A 14069-nucleotide genomic window follows, 5' to 3' on the forward strand; every position below is an offset into this window, starting at 1 on the left:
AACCAAAGTACTTATATGTATATATGCATTACTCATATTCACAGACAATAGTGTGGTGAAGGCCTGGAGTGGGGTGGGAGCTGGGTGGAGCTGGGGGTGCCAGCCCGTGGGAGGAGAGCGAGCTGCATGCCTCCCCCTAGCTCAACAGCTGTGCTGGCAGAGATCCTGATGGAGGCTCCAGGGTAGTTGTGCCAAAGGTTTCACTTCTGAGCTGCACCTCCTTACCCCCTCGGAACTGAGCTCAGTGGGATGGCACCAGTGGGATTTGAAAATGCAGATCAAGGCAGCCCTCCACTGGGGGTGGCACCAGCCCACAGGGGAGCAGGCTGCACGCCTCCCCTTAGCTCCACTGATGTCCCTGATGCCAGAGACAAGGGAGTCTCCTTTTGGGGGTGGTGCCTGCCTAACCCGTGGGATAGGGGGAAGTTTGGCCCCTGCTCCAAAGCCACACAGTTCACTGACCATCTGAGAGTTTGCCTACAGTTATTCCAGAAAAAGAGCACACCTCAGGTCCCTGCTGGGTGCAGCCAACAGTCCTTCCGGTCAGAATCGAGCTTGGCAGGGTGATGTCGGCAGTATATGGAGGACAGGCTAGTGCACCCCCCCCCCCCCAGCTGGTGCTGTAAGAGTAGGAGGGCCTGACCCTGGAGGATGGCTCCTGAGGGCAGTGTGGGATGTTGACTCAGTACTGGGACCTCAGAAGCCGACCCTCCAGATCGCTCTTCAGAGTCATGCCACCCAGACCTCTCTCTGGTTTCTGCCCGAGCAGTCTGTCCTCCACCAGAGCCCCAGATGAGCTCTTGCTCAAGACCCAGCTCCTGTGTACTGGCCCTTTAGGGGAGCGCCTGGGATTCTAGCAGACTGTCCAGCACACAGAGTCCCCGCTGACCTTCGCTGCCAGATCTGTGCAGGCTCCTCTTCCTGGCCCTGGTGCCCTGGTTGGGGTGTCCTGGCTGGGGGTTGAGACCACATGCTCCTCGGGGGACGTTTGCATCTAATATGTCCTTTCTCAGCCACTGAGCCTGGTGCGGGGGCCAGCGTCTCTGCCCTTCTTTCCAGTCTCTGTGTCGCTTCTTCCATACTCCTCGGATACCATCCCCCTGCTCAGCTGTCCTTCAGTGGGGCATTGTGGTTGGTTTCTCTATCATTTAGCTGCAAATCTGGTTTAGCGCAGGGAGGAGGTGTATGTAGCTTCCACCTACTCCACAGCCATCTTGGATCCCTTAGCTGTCTTTTAAATTAAATTAAATTTAATTTAATTTAATTTAATTTAATTTAATTTAATTTAATTTAATTACTTTTATTCTTACCCGAGGATATTTTTGCATTTATCTTAGAGCGGAAGGTAGAGAGAAGGGAAGAGAGAGAAAAACATTGATGTGAGACAGACGCATCAACTGGTTGCCACCCACAGGACCCCAACCAGAGCGGGGACAAACTGCAACCGAGGTACGTGCCCTTAGCGGAAACCGAACCCGGGTCTCTCTGGACCGCAGGCCGACACTCTAACCACTGAGCCAAACTGACTAGGGCAAGCTGGCTCATTTTAAACTTCACAGCAACTCTGGGAAGTGGCTGTTATTTATCGCTGAGGAATCCAAATCTGTCTGAGAGTAATTTCCCCCGTCAGCTGTCCAAATCTTGTACCCTAAGCCTCAAACCCTATCCCCTAGCGGACGAAGCCCTTAAACCCCACGTTGACTCCTTCCCTTCCACTTCCCATACCTCAATCCAGCTAAACACCCCAAACCTAAAGCAGAGTAACTTTTGTGTCTGGACAGGGACCGGCCTGGAGCGGGTCTGCCTCAGGCCGGCCTGTTGTGTGGTGTGTGGGTTCTTGACTTTGGGCAGGAAAGATTTCACAACAGGAGTCTCGGAGACTGTGCGAGTACACTTACTGCCGCTGGGGACAGTGAGACAAGGGAGGACTTAGGGAGGAAGACGCAGCAGGAGCGAGCGTAGGTGGCGTTCTGCTTTGGCTCCTAGAAACGTTATGGGAAAGAATTGAGCCGAGGCGGGGCTGCTGTGGGCGCCCCGGGCAGTGAAGGTCACTGTGATGGCAGTGAGCCAGGGCTGGGCTGCTTTAGCTACTGGGAAGTCAGAGAAAAAGGGGGCCCTGGAGACAGGATCAGGGGGTGAGCCCGGGTTGAGCTGCCACTGCCCGCTACACCCCTGGTTGCAAGTCTCACGGGGACCCTTAGAGTTTGGGAAGAAATAAAAAGTTCATGCCCCAGAAGGCGCATGGGTGTGCTCCAGAGTGAGCCTGCACAGAGTCTTTGTCCTGACGGCTTTTCATTCCTTCTTTTTCCCTGCAGGTAAGAATCTTAGGGGAGGGTTTCAGCAGAACATTCATCAGCTTTCTAGGTGCATTTTTGACATGCTGATGCATCAAAATAAGCATATCGGGTAATTTTGGATTATTCTTTGGTCTGTTTTACCTTTATCTTAGGTCTGTTTGGTTCTAATGGGGTCTTTGTTATTTGTTCCCTGACTTCATCTGTCCTTGGGTTTAGTTGGCACAAATAGAGTTAATTGGGTCTTTGTTCTCTATTTCCCAGACTAGGGTAATTTAAATGATGTGTTCTCCGGTTAGGGTGGGGAGAGTATAAACCATTTGCTTTCAAGTGTCCCTGGTTGGGGGAAGATAAGATCTTGTGATTCACAAGCTGGCTGTAAGTTGTCCAAATTGTTTGGCCTTGTTTAATTTTCTTGCCTCAGTATCCCTATTTCACTTCCCCATGAATTTTTCCAGCTTCTTTGTATCCTGCCACCCTGCCAGAAAACGTTTTGGGCTGTTTTTCAAATATGAGGGGTGTGGAGAAGGAGAGAATGTGAACCAGGCATTTACTCCCCTGGGCTGGCGCTGGCTTCCGCGGAGCACGTCTGAGACCTGGATTGCAGCATCTGGGGATTTTGTGTGCAACGTTCCCAGAACTAGTCTGAGCAGAACAAGGAAAGGAAAATAAATGCTCACAGTGTTTCCCGTGATTGTCCTTTACTCACAGAGAGGGCTCCTGGGGCTGTTTTTGTTTTAATGTGATTTTTTCCTGTAGTCATTGACGTTCCACAGGGCGATGCTGAAGCCCTTTGAAGATTGAAATAGCATGGACTGACGCCTTGTGGTAGGAGTAGGATCTTACACTTTTCATTTCTAGTGAAACCAGAAAATAATCATTTAAAAAAACTTTAGGAAAAAAAAGTGTGTGTGTGTGTTTACAGCACAGACGATAAAGAATAAAGACAAATTGTTAAATGTGTCTAAACATTGTTGAATTTTAGAAATTATTATGGGTCTTAAATGGTCAAACAAAGCACTATGCTTTCATTCTTTAAGATTTGGTGGAACAAAGGTCATTCCTTTTTCAAATTTTATTTTGCATATGAAGGGGGCAAGGAAATATTATTATAGTAATACAAATGGGCTAATTATGGCAAGCTCCACTTAAAACTCCTTTTCGCCCTGGCTGGTTTGGCTCAGCGGTTGGAGCGTCGGCCTGCGGTACAGAGAGACCTGGGTTCGTTCCCGCTAAGGGCACGTACCTTGGTTGCAGTTTGTCCCCGGCCCTGGTTGGTCGTGCGGGTGGCAGCCACTCGATGTGTCCCTTTCACGTCGATGTTTCTCTCTCTCTCTCTTCCTCTCTCTCCCTCCCGCTCTATCTGAACAAAAAATGGAAAAATGTCCTCGGGTGAGGATAAAAAAACCCCAAAAAACTCCTTTTCCTCTTCCAATTAAAACCTTTAAAATCAAGCACAAAATATTTTGGTTTTATAATTAGACCAACAATTTTATTCCTACACTTCTTTTGAAAGTTATTTTTTTTTGTTCAATACTTTATGGTGGTGAATAAATATAGTTATGTTTCAAAGGAAGATGATTGAAAATGTGAGGTTGCTTACTAATTGGTTGTAATATGATAAAGTCAACACAATAATGAATTTTAAAAGAGATGGTAAGGGAGCATCGGGGCAAAGAGGGGAAAAATGGGGGACATCTGTAATAGTGTCAACAATTTTAAAAAGATGGTATTAAAGAACTTCCATTGAGTTGTCACAAGTTAACATTACAGGAGATATTTCTATAAATGACCTGTGATTCAGGTATGAAGTAAAGAAAACAATTTGGGGGTGGGGGGGTGGGGATACAAAGCCAAAGCATCTGAAATGTTCTGAGTCAGCCTCATAGCACGTACTTTTCAGAACCGGTCTGGCTTGTGGAAAAGTGTTATGCTATCATAAATGCTGAAAAGCAGATTGTTAGTTTGGGGAAAACTCATAAAAACAAAAGGATTCTGAAGTAGACATTTAACTGCGTTACAGACACATTGAGATCACTCAGAATATTTTGTGGTACACAATGGCAAGAGAGCATGTTAATTAAACAGTTCTTCAGGGTTACGTGGGGTCAAATACCTAACTGGTGATTTTATACTAACATCGTCATGAGGAAAATGTAGTAATTTAGAATCCATGAGTGCTTTTGCCTGACCGTGTTTCTGAATCTTAGAACCTGACCGGAGCGCCATTTAAGAAGTAAATGGAGTTCAAGGGTGTGAGAGAAAGAATTGTTACCAGCCAGTGTCCATGTGTCCAGTGCTTCCAAAGGCCAACACTCAAAATGTTCATTTGGAGAAAGGAAAAGCTTACTGATCAAGAAGGTGGCAACCAAGAAGAGGGGAGCCCTAGTAGCTCCTCAAATCCTTCTTAAGAAAGTACAGAAGTTAGGCTTCGTTTAAGTCAAGGAAGGGAAAATGGGAGGGGCTGTTTTGTAAAAACTCAAGTCCCAAGCAGAATTCCTCTAATGATTAATATGTCTAAAGCAGGAGCTACTAGCCTGAAGTATTTATACGTATATTGGGGGTATCTTCATGGATAGAGTGTGTGATCCAAGACCGGAGAGACCTTTGTTTCAGGGAAAGGGGATATAGAAAGGTTCAGTCTGGGAACCAGGAGACTCAGATACTTCTCCCCTCTCTCAACGTATACTCAGACTTCTCTGCCAGATTGTAAACTGTTGGGGTGGGGGAGCAGGGATAACTGCTTTCCATTTGACTCCCCAGTCTTAGAAAGGAGCACAGATAGAGTGAGGAGCTGATAAACGCTTATCGATTAAAGAGTACCTTGGAGAGAATTTAAGGAGGAGCAAGTGGTTGATAGAGAGAATCAAGTGCTACAGAAAGTCAAATAAGATAGGAAATAAAAAGAGTCTCTTGGATTCAGCATTGGAGACTTTGCTGATTGCATGAGAACAACTGTTAAAGGTGGAAGCCGGACTGAGTGCATCAAGAAAGAATCGGGGAAGGAGGGAGAGGGCAACGACTACAGACTCTTAATAAGGTCGGACACAAACAAAAGAGAGAGTTGGGGCTGCAGCTGAAGAATAGTCTTTTAAGGGTGAGAGATTAGATTCTTCTTACAGGCTGAGAGTAAGAGAACTGCAGGGGGGGGGGGAGATTGCAGATATACAAAAAGGAGAGATTAATTGATGGAGTTAGGTGTTTGAGAAAAGTGAACAGAGGTGAGAATCACAACTCATTGAAAAACTATCTTTAAGCAGAGTAGGACACCTTTTTTTCAGGGATTAGAAGGAAAAAGAGACATGTAAATTGGGTATGGGGAGGGTTAAAGGACAATGAATGAGTTTATGCCCGATGGGAGTTGAGACTAGCTGACGGGGACGGAGGGTCGGGGTTTTGAGACTGCAAAAAATCGAGGACTTGTTCTCTGCCTCCATAGTGGATAACAATTATTTGGGTGACATGGGGAAACAAGGTATATGAATAATTGAGTTCACTGGGGGAAAAATGCAAAGTACCAAATATTAAAATAAAAGGACTGGGGTGCCTAAAATTCACAGAAGCAATGGAGGGGTGCTTTGAGATTTAGTTGGTTGGGGAAGTCTAGTTAACACGTGAGATATATCATTGAAGAGTGTATGTTTTAAACTTGGCCTCCACAAAGTGAAAGATTTTTCCCTTGGGAAAAGATAGGGGAAGGTTTTGGTTTTCTCTCCAAAGTAGAAGTGGCATTTATGGATTAAATTCTCCTTTGGTCAAGCAACATGTTTATGTCTGAGTTAGCTTTATAAACGTGGTGGGGTGCCTTCCCTGGACCACTGCTTGTTTGGGCTAAGCAGAGACTGTCTAACACAGTGTATTGGTGGTACTTACTTATATGTCCTAAAGATTCCTCCGAGGTGAGCTTCTTAAGAAGTTAGCCTTGTTCGTATCTCTATCCCTTAGCAGGGAGCTCAAAATTTTTATTGGATTGTATGCCACTCAGCCCTGGCCCCTGTCCTGTCCTTAGTTCTGTTTCTGTATTCTGGTTGGCTTCCCCCAAACCCCTTACTTATGTGTACACACCTCTATTATAGCTCTTTTTCAATCATGTTCTAGTCAGCCCTGTAACATGCCTATTTCTCCTATTGACTGGCAGCTGCAGGCAGAATCCTGAAGGACCCACTACGGGTTTCACTGGGAAATGTTTAGTTGCGATAATTCAGTAAAAAACAGAGATATGTTTGTGAGTAATAGAGCAAGCTTTATGCACTGTTTCCATCTGAGACAGGATAAGGTTCTTCTTTCAATCAGGGAAACTATTCATCTTCTCAATATTGAAAGGGGCCTTTGGAAAGCTCAGACTTCACAGCTTCTGTGGAGTTTGAGAGTGAGGGGACGCTGCACTATGTGGCCACGAGGTGGCGCCAGAGACCTTTGAAGAAAAAATGAACCTACTCCAGCTCTGGTCGGTTTGGCTCAGAGTGTCATCCCGGGGACCAAAGAGTTGCGGGTTCGATTTCGGTCAAGAGCATGCACCTTGTTTGTGGTTTGATCCCCAGTCCTGGTTGGAGTCATGCGGGTGGGGGGCAACCAGTCCGTGTATCTCTCTCACGTGGATGTTTCTCTTACTCTCCCTCTCTTCCACTCTCTGAAAATCAATGGAAAAATATCCTTGGGTGAGGATTAAAAAAAAATGAACCTCCTCGGGGCCTCTGGTGCTGCTGCTTTCCACTTCCATGGTTTCACCTGACTTTCCCAAACTCACTGGAAAGAGAGAAAGGTGACAGTCTTTGTGGCTGTGTTGCTATTGTGGTATTAGAGCATATTCCAAAGTGTAAATAATTTTCAAGAGGTTTACAGTAAATCGATTCTGTGTGTTCTATCACCTCTGTGTCTTATATAATATCCCTATTGTCTAGATTTACATCTGTATCTAATACTGAGTGCTTGCCATTTCAAGAATTTCACATAAATTATCTTTTTTTTGGTATGCACTGGATGCAGGATTAAATTAGTTTAAAAACTGAGGTATAATTGACATATCAGTTTCAGGTGTCCAATACAATGATTCAATATTTGTATATATTGCCAAATGAAACCACAGTAAGTCTAGTTAACACGTGAGATATAAATTATCTTACTTCATCCTTATAAAAACCTTTGAAAATAGGTGCTTTTACCATATATAGTTATTAAAGTTTGTTTCTTGTGTTGAGAACTTTTAAGATCTACTCTCGGCTTTTAAATAAATTTATTTATTTTTATTTTATTGCTTTTAGAGAGAGAAAGGGGGAGGGGGGAGAGAGAGAAACATTGATCAGCTGCCTCCTGCACATGCCCCAACCGAGGATCGAACCCGAAACCTGGGTACATGCCCTGACTGGGAATTGAACCCACCACCTTTTGGTCTATGGGGATGATGCTACAACCCACTGAGCCATACCAGTCAGGGCATATGAGCTAAGCTTTTAATTTTTTTTTTTTTTTTTTTTAGTTTCCACATATAAATGAGATTATACAGTATTTGTCTTTCTGTGTCTGACTTATTTCACTGAGCATAATGCCCTCAATAACAACAACCATCCATGCTGTTATAAATGGCAAGTTTTGATTCTTTTTATGGCTGAATAATGTCCCATTGTATATATAGCCACAGTTTCTTTATTTATCTATTGGTGAAAACTTAGGTTTTTTTTTTCCATATCCTAGTTATTGTGAAGAATGCTTCAGTGAACATAGGGATACATATATCTTTTTGAATTAGAGTTTCCATTTTCTTCAGACAGGCACCCCAAAGTGAAGTTGCTGGATCATATGGTAGATCTAGTTTTAATTTTTTGAGGAATCTCCATACTGTTTTCCATAGTGGCTGCACCAATCTGCGTTCCCACCAGAGTGCACAAGGGTTCCCTTTCCTCCACATCCTGGCCAGCAGTTGCTATTTCTTGTCTTTTTGATAATAGTCATTCTAATGGGTGGGGGTGATATAAATTATCTTATTTAATCCTTACAAAAACCCTTAAAAATAGATACTCTTAGCCCTGGCCGGTTTGGCTTAGCGGTTAGAGCATCGGCCCGTGGTCCAGAGAGACCCTGGTTCGGTTCCCGCTAAGGGCACGTACCTCGGTTGCAGTTTGTCCCCGGCCCTGGTTGGTCGTGCGGGTGGCAGCCACTCGATGTGTCCCTTTCACGTCGATGTTTCTCTCTCTCTCTCCCCCTCCCACTCTATCTGAACAAAATATGGAAAAATGTCCTTGGGTGAGGATAAAAAAAAAAAAAAGATTTATCATTGAACAGGTGAGGAAATAAAGGCTTAGAGAGGACAAACAACCTGCCCAAGGACTGATCCAAAACCTTTTTGCTTTCTTACAACCACAGTGTAATGCCGCTCATAGTTCCTTCAGTGTTAACAACATCGTCTTGAGTTTAAAATATATGCATGGAGACACAGAGCAGCTTATAACCGACAGATTAGACAGGAGAGGAAGTCCCCTGACTAACGTGTTTGTCTCTGGCTCCTGACCACGGAGGGTGGAATCTTGCCCTTGATCAGGGCCCACACGTCACATCCACAGTCTCCTGCTGCTGAAGTGCAATGGCCTCCTACGCAGGTCACCAGGCTGCTTCTCTACTTAACTCCAGACACTACTTAAGTGATTTGCTTAAGTACATTTATGTCATGAGCTGACGTGAAGAAGAATGAAATCTTGCCATTTTTGACAACATGGATGGATCTAGAGGGTATTATGCTAAGTGAACTAAGTCAGGCAGAGAAAGACACATACCACATGGCTTCACTTATTTGTGGAGTCTAAAAAAAACAAAAACCCAAGACAGATGAATAAACAAAACAAAAATAGGCTTATAGAAACAGAGACCAGAGGGATGGTTTCCAGAAGAGAGGGGGATGGGAGGATGGGCGAACAGGGAAAGGGGAATGTGGCCAATAATAATGCGATAGGTTAGCACAGTGACAGATGATTACTCGAATTAGTGGGGCGATCACCTTGTAAGGTATAAAAATGTCAAATTGCTATTTTGTACACCTGAAAGTATAACCACTATACTATTGCATGCCTACTCTACTTAAATTTAAAAAAAGAACCATGAGCTTAGACATTGCGAGACGATCACTCACATGAGCCTTTTATCCTTGTCACCGTGGTCAAGGGCTTCGTGCAGGCATTGAAAAGTTGTGCTGTTACACACACTGGACTATAGCAGTCTTAGGTATAGTGAAGAAAAACGAAGTCTCAGGTCATGGTCTAGAAAATGAGAAAATAAATTAACCTCTTTCCTAAGGTAGTTGTCAGAATTGAATGAGATAATGAATGTAAAGTTTATGGCACATGGAAAGTGTCAGTAACTGTTACTGTTATTACTGGAGAAGAATGGATGGTGAGGCTGAACGAAAGCACCGGAGTGGCAGGAGGAGGGAGACAGTCAAAAGGAAGGAAGACCAGATATTCTGAGGGACCCAGATCCGTCGACTGAGAACACTGGTAGTTCCTCAGTCCTGCTTGAGATCAGCCTCAAAGCCATAGAATTTCTACCAGGAGACTTAGAGATCGTTTAATTTTAACCATGTTACATGAAATAAAATGAGTTTTGGGACTTATTCAAGGTCAAGGTCAGCTAGTGGTAGAGTCAAGAACTCCTGTTTATTTTTTTCCTTTCTTGCTGCTGCTGTTTCTCCTCCTCCTCCTCCTCCTCCTCCTCCTCCTCCTTCTCCTCCTCCTCCTTCCTTTACCATGAGTCACATTGCTTTATGCTAATCAGAATTTTTGCAAGCATGAGACTGACATAGTTTTTGTATTATATGTGCTCACTTCAGACCACTGAGTTGCTGACATATATGGGACTGAGGGAGGGCAGGGCATTATAACTTTAAATCAAAAGGACAACTTACATGGAGACTTAGTTCTCCTTGCCTTAGTATCCTCAAGTTCATGGTGCATTCAATACATCTCCTCATAGAAAGGCTACATGTAATGTGATTTTTCCCCCCTATTGTGAGAGAATTATGGCTTCTTTTGTGTGTGACCTCTTCAAGATGCTTCCTATTATCTTCACTTATGATATAACCTATAGAGACTTATTCCTCAGTAAGCTCCCAAATATGAACAGCAGTACCTTGATTTTATGGGCTAATATATTTTTAAAGGTGAAAAGTTATTTACTTATTTATTTATTAATGTTTTTTTTATTAATTTATTTTTGTTACAGATGTTTCTCCTTTTTTACCCATTGACACCCTCCTCACCATTTCCTCACCTCATCCCCAGCTTTGTTGTTCATGTCCATAGGTTATGTGTACATCCATATAAATTCTGTGGTTTATCTCTTCCCTCCACTCACCACCACCTCTTCTGAGGGTTGTCAGTCTACCCTACTTCCACGTCTACCCTGTTCCTCAGGCTGTTTTGTTCATTATATACCACAAATAAAGGAGATCATGTGATATTTGCCTTTCTCTGCTTGGCTTGTTTCACTTAGGATAATACTCTCCAGATCCCTCCATGTTGTCTCAAAAAATAAGAGATCTTTCTTTCTTACAGCTACATAGTACTCCATTGTGTACATGTACCACACCTTTTTTATCCATTCGTCTACTGATGGGCATTTGGGTTGTTTCCAGATCTTAGCTATTGTAAATAGTGCTGCTATGAACATGGGGGTACATATATTCTTTCTAATTGGTGCTTCAGGCTTCTTAGGGTATATTCCTAGAAGTGGGATCACTGGGTCAAGTGGAAGTTCAATTTTTACTTTTTTGAGGTAACACCATTGTGTTTTCCATAGTGGCTGCACCAGTCTGCATTCCCACCAGCAGTGTACTAGAGTCCCCCTTTCTCCACAACCTTGCCAACTCTTGTTTGATGATTTATTGATGGCGGCCATTCTGACAGGTGTGAGGTGATACCTCGTTGTTGTTTTAATTTGCATCTCTCTGATGATTAGTGATGTTGAGCATTTCTTCATATGTCTCTCGGCCATTTGTATGTCCTGTTTGGAGAGGTGTCTATTTAGCTCCTCTGCTCATTTTTTAATTGGGTTCTTTGTCTTCCTTTTGTTGAGTTGTATGAGCACTCTATATAGTTTGGAAATTAACCCCTTATCTGATGTATCATTGGCAATTATGCTCTCCCATACAGTGGGTTGTCTTTTCATTTTGATGGTTGTTTCTTCTGCTGTACAGAAGCTTTTGAGTTTGATGTAGTCCCATGTGTTCATTTTCTCCTTTGTTTCTGTTGTGTTAGGTGATGTATCAGTGAAAATTCTGCTGCGTGTGATGTCTGAAATTTTGTTGCCTACATCTTCTTCTAGGATTTTTATGGATTCACGAGTCGCATTTAAGTCTTTTATCCATTTTGAGTTTATTCTTGTGTGTGGTGTAAGTTGATGGTCTAGTTTCATTTTTTTGCATGTAGCTGTCCAATTTTCCCAACACCATTTATTAAAGAGCTCTTGCCACCTTTGTCAAATATTAATTGAGCTTAATGTCTTGGGTCAATTTCCGGGTTCTTTGTTCTGTTTCACTGGTCTGTATGCCTGGACTTGTGCCAGAACCAGGCTGTTTTGATTACAGTAGCTTTGTAGTCTAACCTGATATCCAGTATTGTGATCCCACCTACTTTGTTTCTCTTTTTCAAGATTGCTATGGCTATTCGGGGTCTTTTTTTGGTTCCATATGAACTTTTGAAGTATTTGTTCCAGTTCCGCGAAGTATGTCATTGGTGTTTTGATGAGGATTGCATTGAATCTATAGATTGCTTTGGGTAATATGGACATTTTAATGATGTTAATTCTTCCAATCCATGAACAAGGTATGTGCTTCCACTTTCTTATATCTTCCTCCATGTTTTTTCAATGTCCTGTAGTTTTCTGCAAATAGGTCCTTTACTTCTTTGGTTAAGTTTATTCCTAGGTATCTTAATTTTTTTTCCTGCAATGGTAAATGGGATTGTTTTTTTAGTTTCTCTTACTGTGAGTTCATCATCGGTGTATAAAATGCCGTCGATTTTTTTATGTTAATTTTGTATCCTGCTACTTTGCCAAATTCATTTATTAAGTCTAGTAGATTTTTGATGGAGTCTTTAGGGTTTTCTATGTACAATATCATGTGGTCTGAGAATAACAACAGTTTCATGACATTTTCACTTCCTCCTTTCCAATTTGGATCCCTTTTATTTTTTCTTCCTGTCTGATTGCTGTAGCTAAGACTTCCAGTACTATGTTAAATAAGAGTGGTGAAAGTGGGCATCCCTGTCTTGTTCCTGTTCTTAAGGGAAATGCTTTTAGTTTTTGCCCATTGAGTATGATGTTGGCTGTAGGTCTTTCATGTATGGCCTTTATCATTCGAGATATGATCCCTCTATTCACACATTGCTGAGCGTTTTTATCAGAAATGGGTGCTGGATTTTGTTGAATGCTTTTTTAGTGTCTATTGATATGATCATGTGGTTTTTATATTTCATTTTGTTTATGTGGCGTATCACATTATTGATTTGCGACTATTGTACCAGCCTTGCATCACTGGGATGAATCCCACTTGGTCATGGTGAATACTTTTTTTGATGTATTGCTGAATCCGATTTGCTAGTTTTTGTTCAGGATTTTGGCATTTATGTTCATCAGAAATGTTGGCTTGTAGTTTTCTTTCTTTGTAGTGTCTTTTTCTGGTATGGAATTAGAATTATGCTGGCCTTATAAAATGAGTTTGGAAGTCGTCGTCTTCTTGAATTTTTTGAAATAGTTTGAGGAGAATGGGTGTTAGTTCTTCTTTGAACGTTCCGGTAAAACTCCCCTGTGAAGCTGTCCAGGCCTGGGCTTTTGTTAGCTGGGAGAATCTTCATTATATCTTCAATTTCCTTTATTGTTATTGGTCTGTTCAAGTTTTCTATCTCTTCCTGGTCCAGGTTTGGGTGACTCTGTGTTTCTAGAAATTTGTCCATTTTGAGTAGATTGTTGAATTTGTTGCCATATAATTGTTCATAGTATTTTTTAACAATCCTTTGTATTTCTGTGGGGTCAGTTGTTACTTCTCCTCTTTCATTTCTGATTTTGTGTATTTGGGTTCTCTCTGTTTCTTGGTGAGTCTGGCTAAGGGTCCATCAATCTTGTTTATCTTTTGAAAAAACCAGCTCCTTGTTTCATTGATCCTTTGAATTGTTTTTTTTTTTGGTCTGTAAGTCATTTATTTCTGCTCTGATCTTTACTATTTATTTTCTTCTACTTGCTCTGGGGTTTTGTTTCTGTTTGCTTTCTAGTTCTTTAAGTTGTGAGGTTAGATAGTCTATTAGAAATTTTTCTTGCTTCTTGAAGTAGGCCTGTAGTGCTATGAACTTCCCTCTCAGAACTGCTTTCGCTGCATCCCATTGATTTAGTGTTGTGTGTTCATTTTCATTGGTTTCCAGGAAGTTTTTAATCTCTTCCTTGATCTCCTCGGTAACCCATTCATTTTTTTTTTTTTTATTATCCTCACCTGAGGACATTTTTCCATTTTTTGTTCAGGTAGAGTAGGAGGGAGAGAGAGGAAGAGAGAGAGAGAGAGAAACATCGATGTGAAAGGGACACATCGAGTGGTCGCCACCCGCACAACCAACCAGGGCCGGGGACAAACTGCAACCGAGGTACGTGCCCTTAGCGGGAACCGAACCCGGGTCTCTCCGGACCGCAGGCCGACGCTCTAATCGCTGAGCCAAACCAGCCAGGGCACCCATTCATTTTTTAATAACATGCTTTTTGGCTTCTATGTGTTCAAATGTCTTTGCGTGTTCTTCTTGCGATTGA

The sequence above is a fragment of the Molossus molossus genome, unplaced genomic scaffold (assembly GCF_014108415.1).
Source record: "Molossus molossus isolate mMolMol1 unplaced genomic scaffold, mMolMol1.p scaffold_m16_p_7, whole genome shotgun sequence".
Lineage (NCBI taxonomy): Eukaryota > Metazoa > Chordata > Mammalia > Chiroptera > Molossidae > Molossus > Molossus molossus.